At 39.3% G+C, this 27,106-nt stretch overlaps 1 protein-coding gene and 1 pseudogene across 1 annotated transcript in view; one reads left to right on the forward strand and one right to left on the reverse strand.

Moving 5' to 3' along the window:
- Positions 1 to 27,106, forward strand: part of NECAB1 (N-terminal EF-hand calcium binding protein 1) — a 234,460-nt gene that overhangs the window by 22,141 nt on the left and 185,213 nt on the right. The gene's annotated exons all lie outside the window — the stretch shown is intronic.
- On the reverse strand, positions 24,144 to 25,047 carry LOC105079627 (cyclin-G1-like; annotated as a pseudogene).

Consider the following 27,106-nt stretch of genomic DNA (forward strand, 5'->3'; position numbering starts at 1 on the left):
GTCTCTTGTATGCAACATATTGTAGGTTCTTACTGTATTGTCCAGTCTACCACTCTGTGTCTTTTGATTGGAGCATTTAGTCCATTAACATTTATAGCAATTATTGATAGATGTGTGTTTATTGCCGCTTTGAACTTATTTTGCAGTTGATTTAGTATTTCTGTTTGTTCCTTTCTTTTTCTTTCTGTGGTTTGATAATTTTCCTTTGTATTATCTTTGTTTCTTTTTAGTGTTTGTGACCCTATTGTAAGTTTTTGGCTTGTGGTTACCCTGTTTTGTAGGTATATTAACCCATTACTATATACATTTCTTAAAAAAGATATTAACATATGGTCAAACCCATCCTAGTGAGAAGAAAAAAAAAAAAGAAAAAGAAAAAAAAAACTCTAGTTTCTTGCTCCCTTCTCCCACCTTTAATGATTTAGATGTCTTCTTTTACAATTTCGTGTTTATTCTGTAGTAATTCATGGTATTGCCTTTCCAGTTGTGGTTTTCTCCTTTCTGTAGTATCCTGCTGCTTTTCTATTTAGAGTAGACTTTCCAGTATTTCTTTTAGCATAGGTTTATGATTGCTAAATCCTTTAGGTTTTGCTTGTCTGTGAAGTTCTTTATCTCTTCTTCTATCCTAAAGGATAGCCTTGCTGGATAAAGTATCTTAGGTTATATCTTTTTTTCATTCAGGACTTTGAATATGTCTTGCCACTCCCTTCTGGCCTGTAGTGTTTGTGTAGAGAAATCAGCCAAAAGCCTTATGGGAATTCCCTTATAACTAACTGTTTGATTTCCTCTTGCTGCCTTTAGAATCATTTTTTTTATCCTTAACCCTGGCAATCAATCCTGATTATAATATGTCTTGGTGTGGGTCTGTTTGGGTTCTTCTTGTTTGGGACCCTCTGTGCTTTCTGTACTTGGAATCTGATTTCTTCTATAGGTTTGGGAAGTTTTCAGTCATGATTTCTTCAAATACCTTTTCACTCCCCTTTGCTCTTCTCCTTCTGGGACCCCTATTATGCGTAGATTGGCACGCTTTGTATTATCCCATAGGTCCCTTATATTGTTTTCATCAGATTTTATTTGTTTTCCTCTCAGTTCTTCTGGTTGGGTGATTTCTGTTGTCCTGTCTTTTAAGTCACTTACTCGTTCCTCTGCATTATCTAGCCTCTTTTTACAGCCTTTAGATCAGCTCTTCTCTCAGCAAATGAGTTCCAGTTTTAATTGGCTCCTGTTTATACTTTCAATTTCCTTTTTGACATACTTTATATTTCTAAACACAATCTCTTTTAGTTCCTTCAGTACTTTGATCACTGTCTTTTTGAAGTCATGATCTAGTGGACTATCAAGGTCTATTTCATTGATCATTCTTTCTTTTGTTCTTTTAATTGTGAGTGGTTCCTCTGCTTCTTCATTTTGCTTATATCTCTCTGGCACTATGGCTTATGGAGTATCTTATGTAGTATGGTTCTGAAAGGGGTTATTTATTTATTTATTTATTTATCTACAGCAGATGCAGAAATAAAACTAAAAGGAGAAATTTAAAAGAAGAAAAAAAGACTTGAAAACAGTATAATCAATAACAACAACAAATTGAAGAAAAATAAAAATCAAGTTGACAAATTTTCAAAAGCTTAAAATTGAAAACAGTATAATCAATAAAAGAACAAAACAAAGAGAAATAAAAGTCAAATTGAGAGAAATTTAAAAAAATTGAAGAAAAAAGATTTGAGAACAGACTGTAGTGGATAAGAAACTAAGAGAAATTAAAATGAAATTGAGACAAATTTAAAAAATAAAATATTTTAAAAGAAAAATGTTAAAAGATTAAAAAAAACCCAAAATTTATAAAAAGTAACAACTAAAGAAGTAAAAGAAAAAAGAAAAGAGAAGAAAAAAACAATGGATGTGTTCCCATGGAGACTGTGCACCTTTAATAATTTTGTCGAGAGGTCCTTCTTAAGTATGGGTGGTTGTCAAGCCTTCCTTCCCTGCCTTTTGCCTGTTATGCCTTTGGTTAGGGGTGGGGCCAGTGATTTGGTAGCCAGAGGCTGCCCTGACTATTGATCGGACCTTCTCTTTGTTCTGTGGTTGTTGCCGCTCCTGCCCTCGCCCTGCTGTGCAAACTCCGCTTGCTGGTTCCAGAGGCCCTCTGGTCGCGGCCCTAGTCTGTGCTGGTCCTAGTGCTGGTAGGTGGGCCGGTCGATCCCTTTTCAGTGCCGCTCCCTGTGCAGTGTAGGGTCCAAACTCGGTAGGTGGGTTTGGAGAAAATGCCTGCACCAGCCCTTGCCCCTGCTCTGTGCCAGAACTCTGCTCCTTGTTCATTTGTCTTAGAGGCACCAGGGCAGAATGATCCTATCTGCCTCAGGCTGTGAACAGATCTCAGTCTCGTCTGTTAGGTTGCGGAGCCCCCAGGTACTGACTCAGGTTTGGACCCCGCCCCGCCTGGAGGATATGGCGGCTGTGGCTGAGCCCCGCCTCTTCTCCCAAGAACCGGCCAGTAATGATTTTGTGAGTCTTCAGAGATGAAGGCTACGGCCCCCTCCCCCAGGGCACACCAACAGTGTTGCTTTGCTTTTTTTTTGTATTTTATGGGGGACCCAGGTTGTTCTGCTATGTATCCCCTCCCAGCCATGGTGCGCAGCACCATGCAGTCCCCCGAGGTTGCCTCTGTACAGCCTGCCCCAGTGCTCCACCCAGCTCTGGCAGCCTGGCCCGTCCCATCCCTGCTGGGTCACGTCTAGGGCTGGGGGTCGCAGGGACCCTTTGTGCCCGTTTATCTTAGTTCTTTCAGTCAAGGGCCGCTTCTTATAGATCTGAGCCTCGGAGGCTCCCCCTCCATCCCGTCGACCTCTCCATTGGAGAGGGGGACCCAGCGAATGAGTGGTATTCTTCCTTTGCTGCTCCCTCCCCATGGGACCGGTCCCACTCTATTTTCCTTTTTCTTCCTTTTTTTTCCCTTTTCTCCTACCAGATTTGTGGCATATTTTGTCTTTTGAAGAAGGTAATGTTCTGTCAAAGTCCAGCAGGTGCTCTGATTGGCTGGGTGGGTCCGTGGATGTCAGTCCTGGTGTATTTGTGGGAGAAGGTGAGCTACGAGCGTCCTTCTACTCTGCTATCTTGGCCCTTCCCCTACCCTTTCTTTCCTTCCTCCCTCTCTTCCTCTGTTTCTCTCTTTTCTTTTCTCCCCCTAATAGAGGCACTGGGGATTGAACCCAGGACCTTGTGCATGCCAAGCATGCACTCTGCTGCTGTGCAGTACCCCCACCCCTGTCAATAGCCTTTCTTAATGCCTCTCACATTTTTGTGATCTCCTTCTTGAACTCAAGTTGTGGTATACTGGAGAGGTCTCTTTCATCATTTGTTCTCAGAGGATTTCTTTTGTTCTTTTAGTTGGGAGTGGTTCCTCTGCTGCTTCTTTTTACTTAACATTTCTTGAACACTGTGGATTTAGGAATCACAGTTATGTACTGTGGTCCTGAAGGGCTGTTTTCATGTGGGAGTGACCCTGTGTTGCCCATGTGCTCCTATATTTTTATTGCAGGTCTGTTTTTAGTGTGGGTGGCTGCCACATCTTTCCTCCGTCTGTGCTGGCTGTCATCCCCTTGATAGGTGGTGTGGTTGGTGGTGTCGTGACCAGAGCCTGGCACTGGATGCTGAGCACTGCCTCCTCTTTGCTTTCTGATTGTCACAGCCCTGTTGGAACTGAGTCAGATACCCAGTTTCTGGAGTAGAAGTTCCCAGATCTGTTTCTGAGTTGTGGTATAAGGTGGGCAGGGCTGGAGTATTTCCGGTGGGAGAGGAGCCACTGAGCCACTTTGTGAGAGTTGTCCACCGGTGTGTGCATTCTGGTGTCACCTGTCACCCATTGTGCGGGATCACAAAGTACACTGCTCTTGGCCTGCCTCAGCTGTGGAAATGCAGGCAGTCTGCCCACCTGTCCCTCAGGGGACAGGGTAGATCCACTGGAGTTAGTCACCAGCACCTGCCATAGTCACGCACCAGTAACTTTCTTGGATGTCTTGCAGCACTGAGCTTACAAAGGCACCAGTCACGTAAATCTGCCAAAGCCACCTGGGACACGTCTCAGATTTCAGCCCTATTTCCACCTGGAGCAACTCACCAGCACTCGCGTGTTCCCAGAGCTCTTAGAGGTGGAGCCGTGCCAGCTGTGATCATGAGAAGAAAGAGGCTGCTCTGGTGGGGTCCTGCCTCTTACTTCATGCGCATTAACACTGGGGCTTTTTCATGGCAGACCTGTGCTCACTGCACACACTGCCTCCTGTGGTCCACACCGCGTTCCAGCCCCTTCAGGCTGTCTCCCTGCAGCCAGCCCTAGTCCTCTCCCTGGGTTCTGTCTTCTGAAGCCCGAGTCTCACCAGCAGACGTGCTTCCCAGGCTGGGGAATGCAGGGGGTGGCGTGGATCCTCTGTGCTGGCCTCGCTTTTCTGTCTGCTGCAGACCAGCTGCGGCATTCTCCTCTGAGCCTCTGAAGCCCCTTTCTGTCCCTGCTGATCTCCCCACGGCGGAAGGGGCTTCTCAAGGTGAGGGAGCCTTTCCTTTTCCGCAGCCGCCTCCCAGGGGCACAGGTCCTATCGTCCCAACTGGTTACATGGACATTTTGCTTGTAGCTTGATTGTTTGAGGTCTTATGCCAGAGCTTAGTAGGTATTCTTTGAGAATTGTTTCACATGTAGATGTATTTTTGATGCAATTGTGGGAGGAGGTGCGCTCTGCATCTTTCTATTCTGCCATCTTGAAGCCCCTCCCTGTCTACACCTTCCCACATGACAAAGTATGTTAATCCAAGTATCAGTAAAATAGCACCCCAGATTCTGATAATATTTAATCCTGCCGATCCATCATGATACTTCCTCAAACTATGTTGCAGTCAGAGGGGCTGTTTTTTCTCACTTGAAGCGCTTGGTTAATTTTAAGGCAGACATAGTGATGCTGTCATCCTGTCTCCTTGTCCCACTCATTGCCCAATGACTGATATCCAGCCCCAGCGATGCTGAAAGCACAGTTGAATAGTCCGTTTGTCTCCATGCTACCTGCCTCGTGCTTCAGTAGCCATTTGCAGCTCGGAAATACCTCTTCTCCGTCTCTATCCAGGCTTCCAGTTTTCTCAGGCTGCACCTCCCTTTCCTGGGGCCCCAAAGCTCTGGGAGAGGGTCACTATTACTTTCGTATCTGCCACTGACTCTTTCCATCAAAACTCCCTCTTTGGTAGCCCACTATTATAACCCGTAGTCATAATAAAAAGCCCCTAAAAATACACATATGTAATGGATTTTGCGATCGTCTCATATGTTATGCCACGTAGAGCGGTCAGTTGCACTGGCAGCCCCGTGGGTCCTGTTCAGCCCCATGTCTCCTCCCTGTCTCCTCTCCCCCTGTGACACCTCTCCCCTTCCTGTTCCCTGTCCTAATGCCTGATCCCAGCGTGCTGTGAAAACCACCTGTCCTTCTGCTCTTACGCCCACAGTCTTCCCCTCGCATCCTCTCCTGCAGCCTTCTGAAGCACTGGGGGCTACACGTGCCGCGCTTCCATGGTGGCGTCCTTTGGCCTCCACCTGCTCTGGCCTTCTGACCCTTAGCCGGCTTGAGAACCCTCCAGTATTGCTTACATTCCTGCTCGAAAGGCACCTTCCCTGGGAAGCCTCCTCCAGCTCCTCCAGGCAGGGCCCCACCCTCTCTCTCCACGCTTCCGCGTTGCTTGGCGATTGCCCTTTGGTGAGGACTGCAGTTGTTAGCTGGGGCTTTTGCTTGTCTGAGCCAAACATGCCTTTCTAGGCAAGGAACTTGTCTTATGCGTGGACACTGCCCAGGCTCAGTGGATGTTTGTTAATGAATTAAGGATTAAGTACATTCTGCTCCATTATCCATCTCCCTTCCATCCGTCCCCTCTTACCTCTGTCTTTCATCCCGCATCACTTTCACTCATTCTCAGTGTAAAGTGAGGCAGGTCGGGGCTTAAATCACAGCTATGCCACCTAGTAGCTTTGTGGCTTCTGGTAAGTAACAAACTTTGTAATCTCAGCTTTCTCATCAATAAAATAGAGATAATGACACCTACCTATGTCATGGGGTTTTGAATAATAACCGAGGTAATATATGTAAATTCCCCAGGGGCAGTGCGTGGCATATAGTAAGAACTTACACCTGCTCATTTTGCTGGTACTGTTAGAACTAACGCCACCAGTACACTACTGAGAGCTTGAGCTGTTTCTGTGCTGTGGTGCCTTGGCGACGCTCGGTGACATTCTAGTCATCTGCATTTCGGTGGAGTTTAGTGGAAAAAACCCAGATTATTCACCACACATGCAGACTTCAAAAAGAGAAAAAGGGCAGTGGAAAAATCTAATGTAAATGAGAGGATATCAACATAAAAAATCTTCCTGTTCCATGTGTTCATCACATTCTGTGTTTGCAAGTAAACAGCTGCTACACGTACTTAGTCTCTGGCTGACAGAGTCTCCTATGATGGAAGACCTCACGGGCTGCGGAACAACGGGAGTCAGAAGTGAGAAGCAATATGACAGATGACCTGCAGGCTTAGATTTAGCTTTTGGAATCTCTCACATGAAAGAGAAGCTTCTGAAGAAACTGGAAAAAATATATGATTGGAGTTTTTTTTGTTTTTTTTTTTAAACTCATCTTTTTTTATTGTTTGTTTTTTGTTGAGGAGGGAGGTAATTAGGTTCACTTACTTCTTTAATGGAGGTACCGGGGATTGAAGGAAGGACCTCGTGCATGCTAAGCATGTGCTCTACCACCGAGCTCTACCCTGCCCCTCTGATTAGAGAGTTTCGGTTTGGGTTGTATTTAAATCTTAGGCTAAGATCCTGGACATAACGATAGACCTTCAAATAGGATCGCTTAGGAGAGATACAAATGCTTTGCTCAAAAGAGCCTAGAATTAAACCTCAAAATGCAAAGCTCCTGCAGAAAACTAACTTATATGCAGGTTGAATAAAAATGGAAATGATAACATGGGTGTTTGTAAAATTTGCAAAAAGAATTTTTTTAACCTTATAAAAAGGCAAAATGAAAAGGCTTGTAGTAGTAAATAACACCATCTGATTCCTCTTGACGCGCACTCGCTGAGATCTGCTGCCGTCCTTCATCTGTCATTTTTTGTTAGCAAATAAGTAGGCTGTGTGAGTGGCACTTTAAAAAAATTTTTCTTTTTTTTGAGTTATAGTCAGTTTACAATGTGTCAATTTCTGGTGTACAGCACCATTTTTCAGACATCCGTGAATATACATATATTCATTTTCATATTCTTTTGCACTGTGAGGTACTATAAGATCTTGAATGTATCTCCCTGTGTTATACAGTATAATCTTGTTTATCTGTTACATATATACCTGTCAGTATCTGTAAAGCTCAAACTCCCAGTTTATCCCTAGCCACCCCACTGCCCCTGGCAACCACAAGTTTGTGCTCTATGTCTATGAGTCTGTTCCTGTTTTTTACGTAAATTCATTTGTCCTTTTCTTCTTCTTCTTTTTTTTTTAGATTCCACGTATGAGCGATCTCATATGGTATTTTTCTTTCTCTTTCTGGCTTACTTCACTTAGAATGACATTCTCCAGGGACATCCATGTTGCTGCAAATGGCATTATGTTATCATTTTTATGGCTGAGTAGTATTCCATCGTATAAATATACCACTTCTTCTTTATCCAGTCATCTGTTGATGGACATTTAGGTTGTTTCCATGTCTTGGCTATTGTAAATAGTGCTGCTATGAACACTGGGGTGCAGGTTTCTTTTTGAATTAGGGTTCCTTCTGGATACATGCCCAGGAGTGGAATTCCTGGGTCATATGGTAAGTCTGTTTTTAGTCTCGTGAGGAATCTCCATACTGTTTTCCACAGTGGCTGCACTAAACTGCATTCCCACCAACAGTAAATTGCTTGGCCTTAATTTTGCACATACTAGTAATTGCACAGTATGTTTAGCTGTTTTATTGTTTCCCCATTTTTTAAGTGAAGAAGTGAAGCTCAGAGAAGTTTAATAATTTTTTTCTAGGGTCTATTGTATGTTAACAGCAGTACCAGGATTCTTGAACCCAGGTCTCTCTGACTCCAAATTTGGTGATATTTTTCACTTTATTATGTATGCACATACGTATGTACTTCAGTCTACACATACACAAGTATGATTATAGCTTGAATTTGCAAAGATCTTGAATATGACCTGACTCCCCAGTACACAGTAGTTTTCTTCACTTAATGCACTAAATGCTTTCTGGGTAATCTGAAAAATTATGACTCTTTGAATCACTAAATACACTTCAAGAAAATAATGTTGGCATTAAAAAGCCTAGTCTAAGAACAGTTGATGTTATATTTGTGTGTTTAGAAACCATTTTGAAGATTTCATTGGCTCATAATATAACTAATGTTAATAGGTTAAATGAGAATTGCTAAGAGCCTTTCGCTTTGGTTACCCAAAGTTTGGTTTATTCAATCAAAATGTAAAAATATGACCTCAAGTAGAGAGGTGAAACAAAGGGTTTGTTAAGTGGGAATATTTTCCCTGAAGGCAGGGACACTCTCAGAGCACCATCCAGAGGCCAGATCCTATGTTTCCTGCATCTTGATAGCAAGGCTGTCCTTTGATGTGAGCTATTCAGTCAAGTTTCATTGGACCCCCACTAGGCTCCACAGCCCCGGTGATCTTCTGGTCAGGGGTCCTAGCCACAAAGAGAGATGACAAGATTAGGGGCTATGCGCTGGAAATCAGGATTATTGGCAGAAGGCTGATTTTTCATAATTTCATAATTCCTCACTGTTTTCTCAAACTTTTTGGTGAAAATTAGTGAAACTGAGAATCAGATAGCTTATTACAGAGAAGGAGCATTCTCAAATCGTCTTAGACTCATGTTTACTCTCAGGCATATACAAACTTGCAGACTCTTCAGCTACACATCTGCCAGCTTGAAAATCAAAGTCTAGTGAGAGTGATTCATTAAAAACAAACAAACAAACAGACAAACAAACAAACTTCACACCCTAACAATGATCCTATTGGGACAGGTGACTCATTTGGGAGTATGAGTGCAAGTTCTAACTGTAATAATTTATTTTATTTCTTTTTCCAAAGTAAGGGAAAACAAAATTTCTATTTCCACAGTATGATTTTTTTCCTCCTAAAATGTAAAGCAATTTCACACTCATAAATATGTTGCTTTTCTGCCAAAAGCAGAAAACTGTTAAAATTCTTATCTTTATATAGCTTGGCTTATCAGCTATCACAGAAACAAAGAGAAAATTTAAATTCAAATTACCGAGTTCATGATAGGTTGCTTACAAGTCAGACCCTACTCCAGCAGCAGAGCTTGGAGTGTACAGAGCAGTGTCTACCCTAAAACGTGGCTTCTAGCTTAGGCACTTTCTGTGGTCCAGATCAGTGGGTTGGCAGCCCAGCATTCTTTTCCCTTTCTGTTTTGCAATGTACTCATTTCCTGTACTCTGTCTGTATCCAGGAGACGTGTAGCATTATGGTTAAGCTTATGACTTTGCTTTGTCCCATTTCCTGGGTTCAAATCCCTGTTCTGCTTAATCTGTGAACTGGGCAGAGGTAAAAAGACAGTGCCTTTCTCACAAACTTGTTGAAAGATTAAATGAGTTAATACACACAGTTTTCTTGGAAATGTGCCTGACCTTTAAGATGTTCTTAAAAGTGTTATCTATTTCCATTTTTAGTCCTAATGCTTACTCTTATTTGGTGGGACTATCCATCACAATGTCCTACCCACCCTACCTCTGGTGCTGAGTTATGCATCTGGCAGATGAATACAGAACATCTGGCCCAGATGTTCTGACCTTAATGACCTTTCTAAGGCTTCTGCGCTTCCCTGGTGCTTGTCTTACGTCTGCCCTGCTCATTCAGCTTTTCCTATTGTTTGCAAGCCAGTAGTCCTAATACAATTTCTTGTGTGTGCTTGGGTTTGACCCTAAATGCCTAAAATAGCCTCTGGATTCTAAACTCCACACTGAAAACTGAAGAAACTCAATTCATTTTTATTTATGGTTTTAAAATAAAGTAATTAAAGAAGTGGGAAATAATGAAATGCAAGCAATACGTTGTATGTCTAAGGCTGTCCTTGACAGCAAAAGTACTGCCATGCTGGGTTGTGTTGGCTGTGTCCTCATGGTGTTGAATACGGTGATCAGTGTGTTTGTTTAAAAGTAGCAATATTTTGATTTTTTTTTTACAAAAATAACTCAACTGGTTATTACTTACACAGAGTTTTAAAAATGTTTTATTAAAGCTAATCAGAACTATGCATAGAAATGATAGTATGATTTGGAGTTAGAAATTCTTAAATTTTAATCTCAGCCCTTCCTCTCTTACTCCATCTTTCTTTCATTCATCTAACTGTTATTAGGCAATGCTCCTATTTGCCGGACCTTATGTTGGGCACCAAAAATACTAAATAAATAAGACTTACTTAAAATCAGTACTACACACACACACACACACACACGCTCACACAGTACAAGGAATGGAATGGAGTTCAGTTAAAGTTCAAATTCTAGAGCAGAAGGTAAACATGAATTTGAAAATAATTACATATTCTAATTAAATTAAATTAATTATACTCTAAAAATAAAGTAAAATTAATTATACTCTAATTAAAAATAAATTAAAATAAAATAAATTACACTCTAAAATAAATTAAAATGAAATCAATTAAATTAATTATATCCTAATTAAAATAAGTTAAAATAAAACTGAAAATAGATGCTGTGATATAAATCTACTCTAGGTTCTGTGTTGGAGTACCCTTCCTGTGGTATACGTCTGATTCTCTCACTTCTCTGTTCAGATACCTTCATTTGTTACCTATTGCCTGCAGGATAAAATCCAGACTCCTGAGCACGGTATTAACTGTCTAACTTCCTTCCCTCGTCCCCTGTTATCTCTGAAGGATCCTGCCAACCCTTCATATGCACAGCTTGCTCTGCCTTCAGTCTTTCTTGTCTCAGCCCGAGCGTATCCCTCCCGTGAAGTCCCCTCTGAATCTGATCTGGCAAAGAAATGGCTTAGGAGTAGGGGTTGAGTTTGAAACTAGTTCTGTGACACGCAAGCTGTATAACTTGGGGTAGGTATTTATACCTTTATGCCTGGCTTATAGGCTGTTGTGATGATTAATGAAATAACACAATTAAAGTACCCTACACTTAAAAATACATATTCAATGAATGTTAGGATTTTTGTCTGACTACCCGTCACCCTCCTGTCTTTAGCTTCATAGCATTCTGTGTGTGACGCCACTTGACACGTTGCCCTGAAAACTTTGTGGGTTCGGTCCCCTTTTCCCTGTGAAATTGTTAAGCTCTTTAAGGGCAGGGACTGTACCTCCTTGTACATCTAGTAATTAATGTTTGATTCATGGTTAGTTTTCATAACCATTACTAAATTACAATGGGAAAATAGAGGAAGGTAAGTCTAATTCTGCCTGGGGTGTTGAGGAAGGCTCCACTTGAGTTGTCATTCATCCAAGTAAGTGTGGGATAGGTGGGGGGACAAGTAATTCCAGGGAAAGGGAAAAGCAAGGACAAAGGCACACAACTAGGAAAAAACGCATAGTAGTGAGTTACTGAACACAATTTCTCAATTTGTAAAAATATATATTAGCTACCTACCATGCTCATATCTAAAATCACACTCTAACCCCGGCTGCCTGACTCGCTCCTTCAGCAGCATCCTCCGTGTCAGGAGACGGCACTACCATTCAGCAGCTGCTCCAGCCAAGCAGGTTCAGAGGCTTCTGTGAGTCTCCTCTTTCTTTAATAACTCCACGTCTAGTCCCTGTTGTCTCCACCGTTAAAATATCTTCAAAAATCTAATCACTTTTCGTTACTTCCAAATCTCGACCCTGTTAAAGCCTCCGTAATCTTGCACCTGGACTACTGCAACACCCTCCAGATTAGAGCTATTGAAGGCTTCAATAAATGTAGGGCCAAGGTAAAAACTGAATTTGATATTTTTGGCAAAGAGTTGGTAATTAATTGGAAATATTTAATGAGCGAGATGAAGGTATTTGATGGCACTTACATATGTATGGGGAGGAAAGAGCAGATTTCTAGTTTTTGGCTTGGGTTCCTAGATGGGTAATGAGATTGCTAAATTCTTTATGTTGAGAATGTCATATGTATTAAAAGCGTATTTTTTTTGCTAATATCGGGGTCACTTACAGTTATGAGAGCTTACTTATGAATATCTGTTGCTCTTTTAATAAGTGACATTTATCTTTTTCCTTAATATTGTAAATCACTCCTAAATTGTTAAAAATATAACAGCTTGTGCATTACCAAGACTTATATGGCCACGAGAAAATTAGTTCAGACTTCAAAAGAAAATATTACAGTAATAACAGTAAGTAACCCTAGCAAAGGATTTCTGTATGCCAGACGTTATACTAGACAGACTTTCATTTACTCTTCATGATAATTTTTCCAGGAAGATACCATTATTCCAATTTTATAAATGAATAATTTGAGACATAGGTAACGTGTTCAGTGACCCAGAGTAAGTAAATAGAACTTGTATCCAGATTCCCCTCTGACTCCAAAGTCCTTGTACTTCGCTCAGGATGCTTCGTTTATTGTGGCTCATCTCTGTAGTAGGGTTGTGCTGTTGAAATCAAGAAATATCTGTCTTTCCACATGAATAACGCTAAGTGAATCAATGTAATTTAAAAACAGAAGATAAAAATATATGGAATTGTTTTGGCCATGATTGTGTTTGAAGGTGGCATGGTATAATGGATATCTGAAACCAAAAAGGACAATCTTTAATCTTAGCTATACTATTCATTATTTCATTTATTCATTTGCCTAGTATTTTATAAGTGCTTTTTGTATCCCAGACACTGTGCTAGGGGAAGAGAAAAGAAATACATACATTTTTGTATACACTTTGACTAGGTTGTGATCTTGGACAAATTAAACCCGCTGAGATTTTCTCATTTTTAAGGCAGGAATAATAAGACTGAATTAGCACAATAGGTGAGGATTAAGCAAGGTAAATATATATAAAGCCCCAAGGATTTTGCTTAATATCTTTTGAATATTCAAAACATGTCAGTGCCCTTCTACCTTCATTAATTTCGTATAGGTCCTAAAGATATGATTTCTTCACTTGTGGATCAATTATGGAACGGTAACTAAAAACTGTGAGCCTTTACAAGGTTTTATGTTACTAGGACAAATTATATGTGTGTAATGAAAGTAACTACCCTTAGATTTTTGCACATAGATCTGGAGAACACTTAGTCGATCAACCCTAATAAACTCTTAGGGACCTGAGGTGGGGAAGAGATATTGGACAATGTTGTCCTCTGAGAGCTTAGCATCTTCTTGATAAATGACTGATAAACGCAGAGAAAATTGAATAATAATGTCTTCAACAATGCAAGAGGTATCACTAAATTGAGTGTTAAATACACTAATGTATAAAGAGTTCAGAGAAAGTGGTCTCTGGGCTTGGGGTGGCCTCGGTAAGTTAATGGAATGATTGTCCTCAACTAAATCTCTAAGATGGGTAAAAATTGAGATAGCTATAAAAAAAGAAAGATAGTTATTAATCAGGACCAATTCAGTTTACAGGGACAGAAATCTGTTTCAGATTAGTTTAAGTAAAGTTGAGAGTTTGTTGGCTCTTGTAATTGAAATACCCGGAAATGACACTACTTCAGTCCCAGCTGTATCTGAGTGTTCACGAATCACTTTCTCTTTCCCTATGTCCCTCCTTCTTTCTCCATTTCAATTCTGGTTTTCCTTTGGTTGGTTCTACTTTCAGGGAAGTTTCCTACTGAGAGTCACAAGATGGCTTCCAGAAGGGCTCCTACCATTTTGACAAGTCAAAATAGGGAGAGAAAACATCTCTTTCAAAATGAGTTTAGCAAAAATCTCAAGATTTTCTGAGTGATCTGCTAGAGTCACATGCTCATCCTTGAAGCAATAACTGAGAGATGGATGGAACTAATTTTCAAGGCTTGGATTACATACACCCCTAGAGGAGGGTGGGGTGCATGCAGCCCCACCTAAAATACTTACAGTGAGAGAGAGGCCCGGTGATCTCGCAAGGGAAAGTCACAGTATTTTAACCAAAATAAGGAAATTAGATGTTAACCAGGCAGAAATAACAGATAATCTTCTTTTGGAAGGTAAATTAACTTGGAAAGTGGTGATTATCTACTGGGAATGAAGACAGGGAGGAGGGGAAAGGAAAGCAATTCAATTATGCACTGTATTCCTTTTCTTATATCTAACAATTGTATTAAAACATTTATTTATTTTTATTTTGTAGCAGAACTTGCCTACAAATGGAGTATCTTTACATTGCTAATTTTGAATCCATATTCTCTACAAATGACTCGGTGTTCTTCCAACAAATGTTTCTCATCTTTCCATGAAAATGAGTAAATAGGGAGATGTTTTCTTGTTGCCTTTCTCCCAGTCTCCGTAAAATGTTATCGTTGATTCTCCATGGACGTGACATTAAATACATATTTTTTTCACTAGAATAGAAGCACATTCTTTCTAGTCATGAAAAACTAATATACACTCATTTCCTCAAGGTGAAGACAGTTTTTTTCATATTCACAAAACAACTCTTAAGTGACAAAAATATTTGATGTAAGAAATAAGCTTTCCTGATAAACTATCTAAATATTTGGTTTCAAGTCATTGAAGGATCAGGTATGTAACTCGATGATTTGATTTTCTGCCCAATTTCTAGGCACTTGGTTTGTTTTGAACTGAGAGTTTAATGACCAGCTTTCAGAAGTGGGTCCCAGGAGATGTGCTTTCAGGGACCACATCTGAATTAACCTTGTATTTGGTTTCTTATGCTCCTGAAGAGAAAAGTAAGAATATGTAACAACTTCATGAAATTATGATGAATATGGTTAATAAAATTTAGAGTAAAATGCATTTCAAGATGACAGATCAACATATTTTTACTTGTGTAACACTAATACATAAAACACAATTTATTCCCCCAAATAGTCCATAGAAAACATGACAGCCAGGGCGGAATGCCTGGAGTTAAGAAAATGAATCTACTGAGTTGATTATTGAGTTTGATGTGTGTTAGCTTTCAAGATTTAACATGAATGAACATAACTGATTTTATCATGTTGATAACATGGCAAAATTTTTTAATATTTTAAAGTATTTTAATTCTATATAACTTTTTAAGAGCAGTTTTACGTTTACAGAAAACTCTGAAGCTAGTGTAGAGAATTACCATACCTCACATCCAGTTTTATTATTACATTTTATGTTAGTGTGGTTCATTTGTTGCAATTAATGAGATAATATTGTTACATGAACTAAAGTCCATACTTTTATTCAGTTTCCTTTGTCTTTACGTAATGTCCTTTTTCTGTTTCAGGATCCCGTCCAGGATGGCACATTACATTTCATAGTCATATCTCCTTGGTTCCTCTTGGTTAAGACAGTTTCTTGTACTTTCCTTGTTCTTGAGATCTTGACAGTTTTAGGAAGGAGTAGTCTGGCGTTTTGTAGACTGTCCCTTGACTGGGATTTTTCTGACATTTTTCTTATGAGTAGACTAGGGTTATGTATTTTGGGGAGGAAGTTCACAGACATAAAGTGCCAACACATCATATGAAAGGTACATACTATCAGCATGACTTATGACTGTTGATGTGACCATGACCGCCAGGCTGAGGTAGTGTTTGCCACATTTCTCTGCTGTAAAGTTTACTCTTTCGTTCCCTTTCCCTTACTTGACTCTTTGGAAGGAAGTCATTATGGGCAGCCCACACTTAAGGAGTGGGTAGTTATGCTCTGCCTCCTTGAAGATTTAGTGTCTGCATGAGTTTTATTTAGAATTGTACATTGGAGTTTATCTATTTTTTATTTTTTACTTATTTGTTTATTCAATATTTATTACACTATTCACATATGGATAGTTATGTACTTTGTATTATAATCTAATACTACTCAACTTACTTTTTAAAATTTTATTTTATTGAGTTATAGTCAGTTTACAATGTTGTGTCAATTTCCAGTGTAGAGCATAATTTTCAGTTGTACATGAACATACATATATTCATTGTCGCATTCTTTTTCACCATGAGCTACCACAAGATTTTGTATGTATTCCCCTGTGCTATACAGTATAATCTTGTTTATCTATTCTACATATGCCTGTCAGTATCTACAAATTTCGAACTCCCCGTCTGTCCCGTCCCTTCCCACCCCCCTCCCCCCAGCAACCACAAGTTTGTATTCTATGTCTGTGAGTCTGCTTCTGTTTTGTATTTATGTTCATTTGTCTTTTTCTTTTCTTTCTTTTTTTTTTACATTCCACATATGAGCGATCTTGTATGGGATTTTTCAATACTACTCAACTTTGTTACTCAGATTTTCCCCCTGTTGGCCATTGGGAGCTATTTCAGTTGACTTCTGTATGCCTTTGACATATCCTCATAATTGTGAGTGGTTTTTAGTACTTCCTTATTTTCTGATACTATAAGATGTTTCAGGCCCATCTTTTATAGGTTCTTCCCCAGTCCCAGAATCAGCTACTTCTCCAAGGAGCTCTGATTTTTTTGGTGTTAGAAAGCAAGATCTGGGTGACAGATGCACTCATTGGTGCTTCAAGCTCTCTCAGCTGATAGAGCAAAGAAATATATGTATATATTTACTCATGTATGTGTACATTTCTGCAAATATTTCTATGGGGACCCATATGTATCTTTAAGCAAAACTTGAGTTCATACTGATATCTCAGACTCTAAACCATTACTACATGAATTATTCTAGCCTCCCCCTTAGCTTATCAGTAACCTCTCACTCCAGCGGTAAGAAACAGGGCTCCCCCATTCAGCCATTTATTTACATAATTGTTAAATTCCAGTATACATGCATAACAATATCAGAATGTTTAACTTATACCCACATAAGAAACAGTTTTATCGACTATAGTATAGTGCTATGAACAGTTTCTTTCACTTTTAGTTTATAGATTCTGTTTATTTCCAAATTTACTTAGGTCAGCACATCTTTCCCTTACGCCCTTCATGAGGTTGTTTCTTACATTTCTAAGACGGCTAAATTGTTTAGTCACATTCTGTATTCCATCCAGTGATCTCCTGAACATAAATGATTATTTAAGAATTTGCATACATTAAAGTTCATTCTTTACACAGTAAATTTCTGTGGGTTTTGATGAATGCATAATGTCATGTGTTCATCATACCATGTCATGCAAAAGTTTCCCCACCCTAAAAAATCCTCTGTCCTCATCCTTTCAACCCTACCTTTTTGCCCTAAAATCCCAGCAATGAGTGATCTTTGTGTCTTTATAAATTTGTCTTTTTCAGAATGTCATAAAATTAGAATTACATACTACATAGCCTTTTCAGACTGGTTTCTTTCAGTTAGCAATACACATATAAGATTCATCCATTTCTTTCCATGGCTTAATAGCTCATTTTAAAGTCACTGAATAATAGTCCATCATGTAGATGTACCAAAATTATTTTACCCATGTGCCTATTTAAGGATATCTTGGTTCCTTCCAATTTTTGGTGATTATGAATTAAGCTGTTCTAAATATTCATATGCAGGTTTTTATATGATCATAAGTTTTTAACCAGTTGGGTAAGCATGATTGCTGTGTAAGAAAACGCCAAAATGTCTTCCAATGTGGCTACACCGTTTTGCTTTCCCACTAGCAATGAAGGAATGTTCCTATTGCCCCAGATCCTAGCCAGGAATTGGTATAGTAAAATTTGTAGGGTGTTTTGTGGAAGATGTTTAGCCATTATAATGGGTATCTCATTAGAATGAAAGTTACTAATTCCCTGTGACAAACTACTACAAATGTTTTCAAATGATTATTTACCATCTGGATATTATCTTTATTTTTTGTTACATTCACTAGTTTGTTCTATTTTTGAGATTCCAAATATAGGTGATACCATACAATATTTGTCTTTTGCTGTCTGACCTATTTCACTAAGCATGATGCCCTTCAGGTCCGTCCATGGTGTTGCAAATGACAAAATTTCCTTCTGTTTTATAGCTGAGTAGTATTCCGTTGTATACGTATGCCCCATCTTCTTTATCCATTCATTTGTTGATGGACACTTAGGTTGCTTCTGTTCTAGGTTATTATGAATAATGTTGTTACGAACATTGGGGTGCATGAATGTTTTTGAATTAGGGTTTCATTTTCTTTGGATGTATAACCAGGAGTGGAATTGCTGGATTATATGGTGGTTCTATTATTAGTGTTTTTAGGAACCATACATACCGTTTTCCACAGTGACTGTACCAATTTACATTCCTACTAACAGTGTACAAGGGTTCCTTTTTTTCCCACTTCCTCACCTTCAGTTTTTATTTGTGGACTTTTTGATGATAGCTATTCTGACAGGTGTGAGGTGATGCCTCATTGTAGTTTTGATTTGCATTTCTCTGATGATTAGTGATGTTGAGCATCTTTTCATGTGTCTGTTGGCCATCTGTATGTGTTCTTTGAAAGAATATCTACTCAGGTCTTCTGCCCATTTTTAAATCAGGTTGTTTGGTTTTTTGATATTGAGTTGTTTTAGCTTTTATATATGTTAGGTATTAAGCCCTTGCTTGCATATTTTTTTCAAATATTTTCTTCCATTCAGTAGGTTGTTGTTTCATTTTGTCAATGGTTTCTTTTCCTATGCAAAAGTTTTTAAGTTTAATTGGGTCTTATTTGTTTATTTTTGCTTTTGTTTCCTTTATCTTAGGAAACAGATCCAAAAATTATTGCTACAATTTATGTCAAAGAGTGTTCCACCTATGTTTTCTTCTATGAGTTTTATCATTTCTGGTCTTACACTTAGGTCTTTAATCCATTTGGAGTTTATTTTTCTATATGGTGTGTGAAAATGCTCTAATGTTCCACTTTGTTGAGAGTTTTTATTATAAATGGATGTTGAATTTTGTCAGAATATTCTGCATCTAACAGGATGATCACACAGTTTTTATTCTTCAGTTTGTTAATGTCACGTGTCAGATGGATTGATTTATGGATCCTGAACCATCCTTGCATCCCTGGGAGAAAGCCCACTTGATCATGGTGTATGATTCTTCTAATGTATTATTGGTTTTGGTTTGCTAATATTTTGTTGAGGAATTTTGCTTCTTATTTTATTAGTGATATTGGCTTGTAATTTTCCTTTTTGTGATATCTGTGTCTGATTTTCGTGTAAGTGTGATGCTGGCCTCATAGGATGACTTTGGAAGCATTTCTTCCTCTGAATTTTTTTGGAATTGTTTCAGAAGTATAGTTGTTAACTCTTCACTAAATGTTTGGTAGAATTCACCTGTGAAGTCATCTGGTCCTGCAGTTTTTTGTTTGTTGGGAGTTTTTAATTACTGATTCAATTTCATTACTGGTAATTGGTCTGTTCAAATTTTCTACTTCTTCCTAGTTCAGCCTTGGAAGATTGTAAACATCTAGAAATTTGTCTTTTTGTCAAGGTTGATTTTGTTGGCAATTGTTCATTGTAATATCTTATGATCCTTTATATTCATGTGGTGTCAGTTGCAACTTCTCTTTCATTTCTGATTTTACTGATTTGGGCCTTATCCCTTTTATTCTTGATGAATCTGGCTAAAGATTTATCAGTGTTGCTAAATTCTTTTCAAAGAACCAGCTCTTAGACTCATTGATCTTTTCTATTGCTTTTATAGTCTCTATTTCATTTATTTCTGCTCTGATGTTTATGACTTCTTTCTACTAACTTTGGGTTTTGTTTGTTCTTTTCCTAGCTCCTTTTAGATGTTACTTTTTTTTTCTTTTTTCTTTTTCTTGGTTCCTGAGGTAGGCTTGTATTGCTATAAACTTCCCTCTTAGTGTGGCTTTTGTTTCATCCCATAGATTTGGGATCATTGTGCTTTCATTTTCATTTACCTCAAGGTAGTTTTAAATTTCTTTTTGATTTCTTCAGTGAACCAGTGGTTGTTTAGTAGTATATTGTTTAACCTTCATGTGTTTGTGTTTTTTGCAGGTTTTTTTTCTTGAAGTTGATTTCTAGTCTCAGCATTGTGATTGGAAAATATGCTTGATATGATTTTAATTTTCTTAAATTGCCGAGACTTGTTTTGTGGTCCAGTATGTTCTCTGTCCTGGAGAATGTTCCATATGCACTTGAAAAGAACATGTATTCTGCTGCTTTTGGATGGAATGTTTTTACATATATATATATATATATCACCTGGACTTGAACATGTTTGCTTTCCCAGGTTATGGACATTTCAGCTATTATTTCTTCTAATATGTTGTTCGCCTCTTCTTCTCTCCCTTCCCCTTCTGGGCTTCCTATAATGTGAATGTTAGCATGCAGATACCTCTTAAACTGTCCTCATTTCTTTTTATTTGCTTTTCTTTTTTTCTGTTTAGCTTTAGTAATTTCCACTACTGTCTTCCAGCTCATTGATAACCTTTCTGTGTATCGTTTAGTCTACCGTTGTTTCTGTCTAGTGTACTTTTCATTTCAGTAATGTATTTATCACCTGTTTGGTTGTTCTTTACATTTTATAGCTCTTTGTTAAAAACACCTAATTTCTTGTTCTCTTTGTCCATTCTTCTCTCAAGTTCTTTGATCATCTTCACAGTCACTCCTTTGAACTCTTTCTTGGGTAGATTTGCTGTTTCCACTTAGTTTTTCTGGGTTTTATCTTGTTTCTTCATTTGGAGCACTCTTCTCTATCTCTTCAATTTGTCTTACTTGCTTTTTAAATTTCTGTGTATATAGTATGTTGGTTATATTTCCTGACCTTGGAGAACTGGCCTTTTGTAGGAGACATCCTGTGTGCCCCAGCAGTGCACTTCTCTCTGGTCACTAGAGCTATATGTCCCAGGGGTGCCCCCTGTGTGGGCTGCTTGGGTCCTTCTGTTGTTGGAGGCTGACTACTGTGGGCACTTTTGTAGGCTTGGCTGGCCCCAGGTCTGGTTGGTTGCTGGCCCTGCCTGTGCGAAGGCTGTCAGCCACTCCTTGGGGGTGCCAGAACTCCAGGGAGCCCTGGGGCTAATGCTGGCCCGCTGGCAGGCAAAGCTGGGTCCTGGGATCTGGCTGCAGGGCACAGGAGTCCCCAGGCTGATATTGGATTGATGGTGGGTGTGGCCGGTTCCTGACGTAGCTGGTTGTAGGGTCTGGAGTGTCCCAAAGTTTGTTTTGGTCTGCTGGTGGGCAGAACCGTGGCCCAGCCTGTCCCAAGGCTGGTGCCAGCCTGCTGGCGGATAGACTGGGTTCACAGGCTGTGGGACTGTAGTTTCCTGGGGTGGGTGTCTGCTTGCCGGTGAGTGGAGCTGGATCCTGGGTGTCTCTGGACGCAGAGCCCTGGGGGTCCTGGATCTAGTTCCTGTGCACTGGTGTGTGGGGCCTGGTCCCAGGCCCTCTGGTGGGCAGGGCCATCTCCAGGGATGGCGCTTGGCTCAGGTCATTTTAAGGCAGCCTGTCTGCTGGTGGGTGGGGCTGTGTCTCCGCCTGGTTAGTTTCTTGGCCTGAGGTGTCCTAGTACTGGTCCCTGGGGGCTGGTGGGTGTGAGTGGGGCTGGGTCCTGAGGCTAGTAACCTCAGGGGAGGATTCCAAAATGGCACTTGTCAACACCAGAGTCCACATGGTAGAACAAGTTCCCCACAATGGCTGCCACCAGTGTCTGTGTCCCCACGGGTGGGCTCTGATGGCCTCCTCCAGGATCAGCAGGTGTGTCTGACTCAGGCTCCTTTCAAATTACTGCGTCTGCCGTGGGTCCCAGAGCATGTGAGATTTTGTGTGTGCCCTTAAGAGTGGACTCTCTATTTCCTCCCTCAGCTCTCCAGCTCTCCTGAAATTAAGCTCCTCTGGTTTTCAAAGCCAAACGTTCTGGAGGCTCATCTTCCCAGCACAGGACCCCTATGCTGGGGATCCTGATGTGGGGCTCAGACCCCTCACTCTGTAGGATAACCTCTGCAGTTGTAATTATTCTCCCATTTGTGGGTCACCTAACTGAAGGTGTGGGGTCTTGACTATCCTGTGACTCTACCCCTCCCACCTGACTCGTGGTATCTTCTTTACATCGTTAGTTGTAGAACATCTTTTCTGGTAGGTTCTGGTCTTTTTCATTGATAAGTGTTCATAAATTGTAATTTTGGTATGCCTATGAAAGGACGTGAGCTCAGGGTCTTTCTATTCCACCATAATGGTCAGTCTGTGTATATCTTCTCTAGTATAGTGTCTATTCAGATTTTTTTGCCCACTTCTTAACTGGCTTTTTTTCTTATTGTTGAGTTTTAGGAGTTCTTTGTATATTATGGCTACAAGTCCTTACTCAGTTTTGCAAATATTTTCTTCCAGTCTGTGCCGTATTTTTCATTCTTTTTTTCACAGCACAAATTTTTAAAATTTTAATAAAGTTCAACTGATCAATTTTTTTTCTTTCATGGATTGTAATTTTTGTGTTGCATCTAAAAACTCATTACGAACCCAAGGTAACTTAGATTTTCTCTTTCTTTGCATTTTAAATGTAGCTCTATGATATATTTTTAGTTAAATTTTATTATTGCAAAGATTCCAGGTTGGTATCTAGGTTAATTTTTTTGCATTTGGGCAGCCTGTCGTTTCTGTGCCATTTTTTGAAATGACTATTCTTTTTCCATTTAATTGCCTCTATTCCTTTGTCAAAGATCTTGACTATATTAGTATGGGTATATTTCTGAATTCTTGATTTTGTTTCATTGATGTATACGTGGTTTTTTTTTTTTTTGCCAATATAACACTGGCTTGATTACTGTAGCTATTTATAGTAAGTCTTGAAATTGGGTAGTGTAAGTCCTTTGTTTTTTCTTCTTCATTATTGTGTTTATTATCTAGGTCTTTTGTCTTTATATAAATTTTTTTTCATTTCAGTAATTTTATTGAAAGGTATATCCCTTAGTAACAAAACATAATGGTAGTTGGTCAGGTTACCTCTGGCACCTCAAAATGAACACTGATGTATTCAAAATGTTGAAATTTATCAGTGTTTTGGGAAACTGAAAAGTTATCTGTAAAACATGGTTTATAAAAGTGTAAGATACATTACAGTTCTTTGGTTTATTTTCCAGTCCATATCTACCCATAATATGATGTCAAAATTGGGTACAGCCATCCTGGACGGACTCAGTATACACACTGCACTGAGTAACCATTTACATACAATACTTCAGCACCGTAGATCTCCTGAGAGTCACTGAAATCCTGAACACTACCTCAGCAACCTTATTATGAAGTTGCCTCCTTTTCTTAAAATTCTTTTGGCACAGTAGAGGCAATTACTGAAAGTGTATTCTCTTCCTTTTAAGCGAAATTCTAAATTGGAAGCAATGACAGTTTTATAAAAACAGTCCTTAGTAAAAACTTCTGGAGTGTTAAATCAGAAAATTTTCACAATGATGCTAATTTATTTTGAATTACTACTACAATAAAACCAATTTTCTTGATGAGACTAGATTGAGGCAGTAAATTTTGTATAAAACTTTTTTTATCATGGATACAAACATCACCTGGTTTCTAGAAAAATATTAAAGATAACGTAATATGCCAAAATTACTAGGTCTGTAGTTTTGTTTTATATGAAATACTCTCCAATTTAAATGTGATTCCCATGTAGCAATAAAGTCCACATCTCTGGATTACCTATTTGACTTGCATTATGGGTGCCAAGAAACTGTTTTCACTGCCTAGAATAGTGATCCTTGTTATGCCTTAAAAGTGTATTTGTGAAATGTTGGTTTTGATGCAAACCTCCTAATTTGAATTAAGTATCCATTTTTAACACCACCTAAATACAATATATTGACCCAACAGAGAAGGCTGGTTCAACATGAGAAATGAAGATTCGTAGTTTACCTCCCCAGGCTTGTCAGCACTTCACATTTATACTGTTAGCTTTGATTCGAATGCTTCACAGGTGAATTCAAATTTGAGTAATTCCACTACAGGGTAATGTTAATTAGGAGGTTTTCCCAAATGTGAGAACATCAATGCTGATCTAGTTGTGATGTTTTGAGGCTTCACTGCTTAAATCCACTGTAACATTATGGAACCCACAGCTCAGGATTGCAGAGACAGTCTTCAGTGTTGTTTTTATTTTTTGTTGCTGTAATAATCCAGTTCAGGGCCCGTTTCAGGAATTGTTGGAAGGTGGGTTATCCTGTAGTAACTATCCTTCAGTTGCCATGCAGTCTGCCCAGAAACAATCCATTTCAACTTCTGAATATTTGGTTTGCAACACTTGTTTGATGCATATTCAGTTAAACACTTAGATGCGAGCTCTTGCCAGAAAGTCAAATCTCTGCCATTCATCTTGGAATGGCTCTGAAGATTCTCTACTCTTCCCGTTAACTCTACACGCGTCTGTGCTTGATCTGCGAGGCAGTGATAGTGCCAACGCAGACGGCCTGGCTTTAGGAGCTGTGATCCTGCAGTAGCATGCCTCACGTTAGGCTGCTAGTCTTTCAGAATTAAGGCTGTTCTTCCTTTCATGTGACACGTTCTCTTGAATGAGTGAATAACAGAGTTGTAGAAATTGAAAGGCAGTAGGAGCTTTGACTTTCCAACACGCATTCTCCAACACGATCTTTTCCATTCTCATCAAGTCTGAAACCCTGAACCTATATTGGCTTATTCGGATCAAGTCAGTTGCCAACGGGACATTCCTTTCCTCTTCTGCTGATTTTACAGCCAAGTAGAAGCTGCTCAGTCCAACACACCCCAGGTGCTTGGGCTGTACCTTCATTTTTAACAGGAATCTGTCCAGTAAATTCACAGCTAGAGAAAACGTCTCTGTGTCAAAGCCAAAGAACTGAGTCGGACTAAGAAGATCTTTTACTTCAAAGCCTCTTAGTTGTGCAGTCATTCTAAGGCCATTATCGTGGGCAGATTCCAGTCTCAAGCCGCAGACCTTTGGCTGACATCTCGGCTCCTGTCCCAGCAGGGCATTCAGCGGGTGTAGCAGTTTCCGGGAGTCAGCTGGCAGTACCTCCATCATCTTGATGGCACTGCAGCTCCTCTGCGGTAACGACCCTCCCGGGTCTGCCCTCACCTCACCCCGCGGTATTAAATCCTAGTAGATCCGAGAAGCCTACGTGGCAAGGGGACTCCTGAACGAGAGGGGAGAGGCCCGGGGGTGGGGAGCCGTCCTGGATGGAGCCGCCCAGACGACGCTGCCCTGCTCAGGGCCAGCTCGGAGCAGAACTTTCCATAGAAATTTTAGAAACAGTTTGTCAGTACTACAAAATGGCTTGCTTGGATTTTGATTGATACCACTTTGAGAGACAAAGATGGGATGAACTGACGTCTTAACAACATTGAGTCTTCCAGCTGCCGGACATGGACTGTCACTTCATTTATAAATAAAGCTTAGGTCTTATTAATTTCTTTCATCAGAGTTATGCAGTTTTCTATGTTTAGATCCCTTCTATATTTTGTTGGATTTATACCTAAGTATTTCATTTTGGGACTACTTTTGTAAAGGGTATTATTTTTAAATTTCAAATTCCAGTTGCTTACTGCTGATATATAGTAAAGCAATTGACTTTGGTATGTTAACCTCTTACCCTGTGACTTGACTTTGTTTGGAGGTTTTTTGTTTTTTTTTCTTGGCTGATTCTTTGGAATTTCTACAGTTACGCCTTCTGTGAAGAAATACAGTTTTGTTTCTACCTTCGCAGTCTATATACCTTTTATTCCTACTTCTTGTCATATTAATAGCTAGGACTTCGAGTATATTATTAAACAGGAGTGATGAGAAAGGACATCTCTAAGATCTCCTCTTGATCTTAAGAGGAAAGCATCTACTTTCCCACTATTTGGTATGATATTAGCTGTAGGGTTTTGTAGATGATTTTGTCAAGTTGAGGAAATTTCCTTCTTTTCCTAGTTTGCTGAGTTTTTTTTTTTTTTTAACTACTAATGGGGGTTCAATTTCTTCTAATGCTTTTTCCTCATCAATTATATGATCAAATGCTTTTTCCTTCTTATGCCTGTTGATATTCTGAATTACACCGATTGATTTTTGAATATCGACCCAGCCTTTCCAAGCATAACTGAACTAAATCCCACTTGGTCTTGATGTGTAATTTTTTTTAACATTGTTGGAATCGGTTTACTGATATTTTGTTGAGAATTTTTGCATCAGTGTTCCTGAGCAATATTGGTAGAGCGTTTTCCTTTCTTTTATGTCATCTAGTTTTGGTGTTAGGATAATTCTGGATCCACAGGATGAGTTAGTAATGTTATTTCTGCTTCTGTTTTCTGAAAGAGATTGCAGAGAATTGCTGTCATTTGTTGCTTAAATGCTTGATAGAATTTACCAGTGAATCCATCAGGGCCTGCTTTTCTCCTGCTTGCTTTAGCTCAAATTACTCTTTTCTCTAGTTTCCTGAGATGGAGGCTTAGATACTGACTTTAGGTCTTTCTGCTTTTATGATATATACATTTAATGGTATAAATTTCCCTATAAGCATTGCTCTTACTGCATTGTATACATTTTGATTTGTTATATTATATTCATTTAGTTCAGAATATTTAAAAACATTTTCCTGACTCTTCTTAACTCATGCATTATTTAGAAAGGTGATGCTTAATTTCCAAATATTTGGGGATTTTTCAGCTATCTTTCAGTTTTTAATCTGTTTACCTCCACTGTGGTCTGAGAACATGCTTTGTATGACTTCTATACTTTAACTGAGTTAAAGCGTGGCCCTGCACTTAAGCAAGATACATGGCATCTCTTGGAGGAATGTTCCATGTGTGTTTGAGAAGATTACGTGTTCTGCTGTTGCTGGAAGCAGTATTTCTAGAAATAAATATACATGAAGTAACTGATAGTGGTGTTCAGGTCAGCTGTATCCTTGCTGATTTTTCACATGTTTGATTTATCAATTACTAAAAGAGGAGATTGAAGTCTTGTTTTGAAGTCTCCTTTGTCTGAAATTAATAGAGCTACTTCAGCTTTCTTTGGATTAGTATTACTATGGTGTATCTTTTTCTGTGCCTTTAGCTTTAACCCACATGAATCTTTATATTAAAGTGGGTTTCCTGTAGAC

The sequence above is a fragment of the Camelus bactrianus genome, chromosome 25, assembly GCF_048773025.1.
Source record: "Camelus bactrianus isolate YW-2024 breed Bactrian camel chromosome 25, ASM4877302v1, whole genome shotgun sequence".
NCBI lineage: Eukaryota > Metazoa > Chordata > Mammalia > Artiodactyla > Camelidae > Camelus > Camelus bactrianus.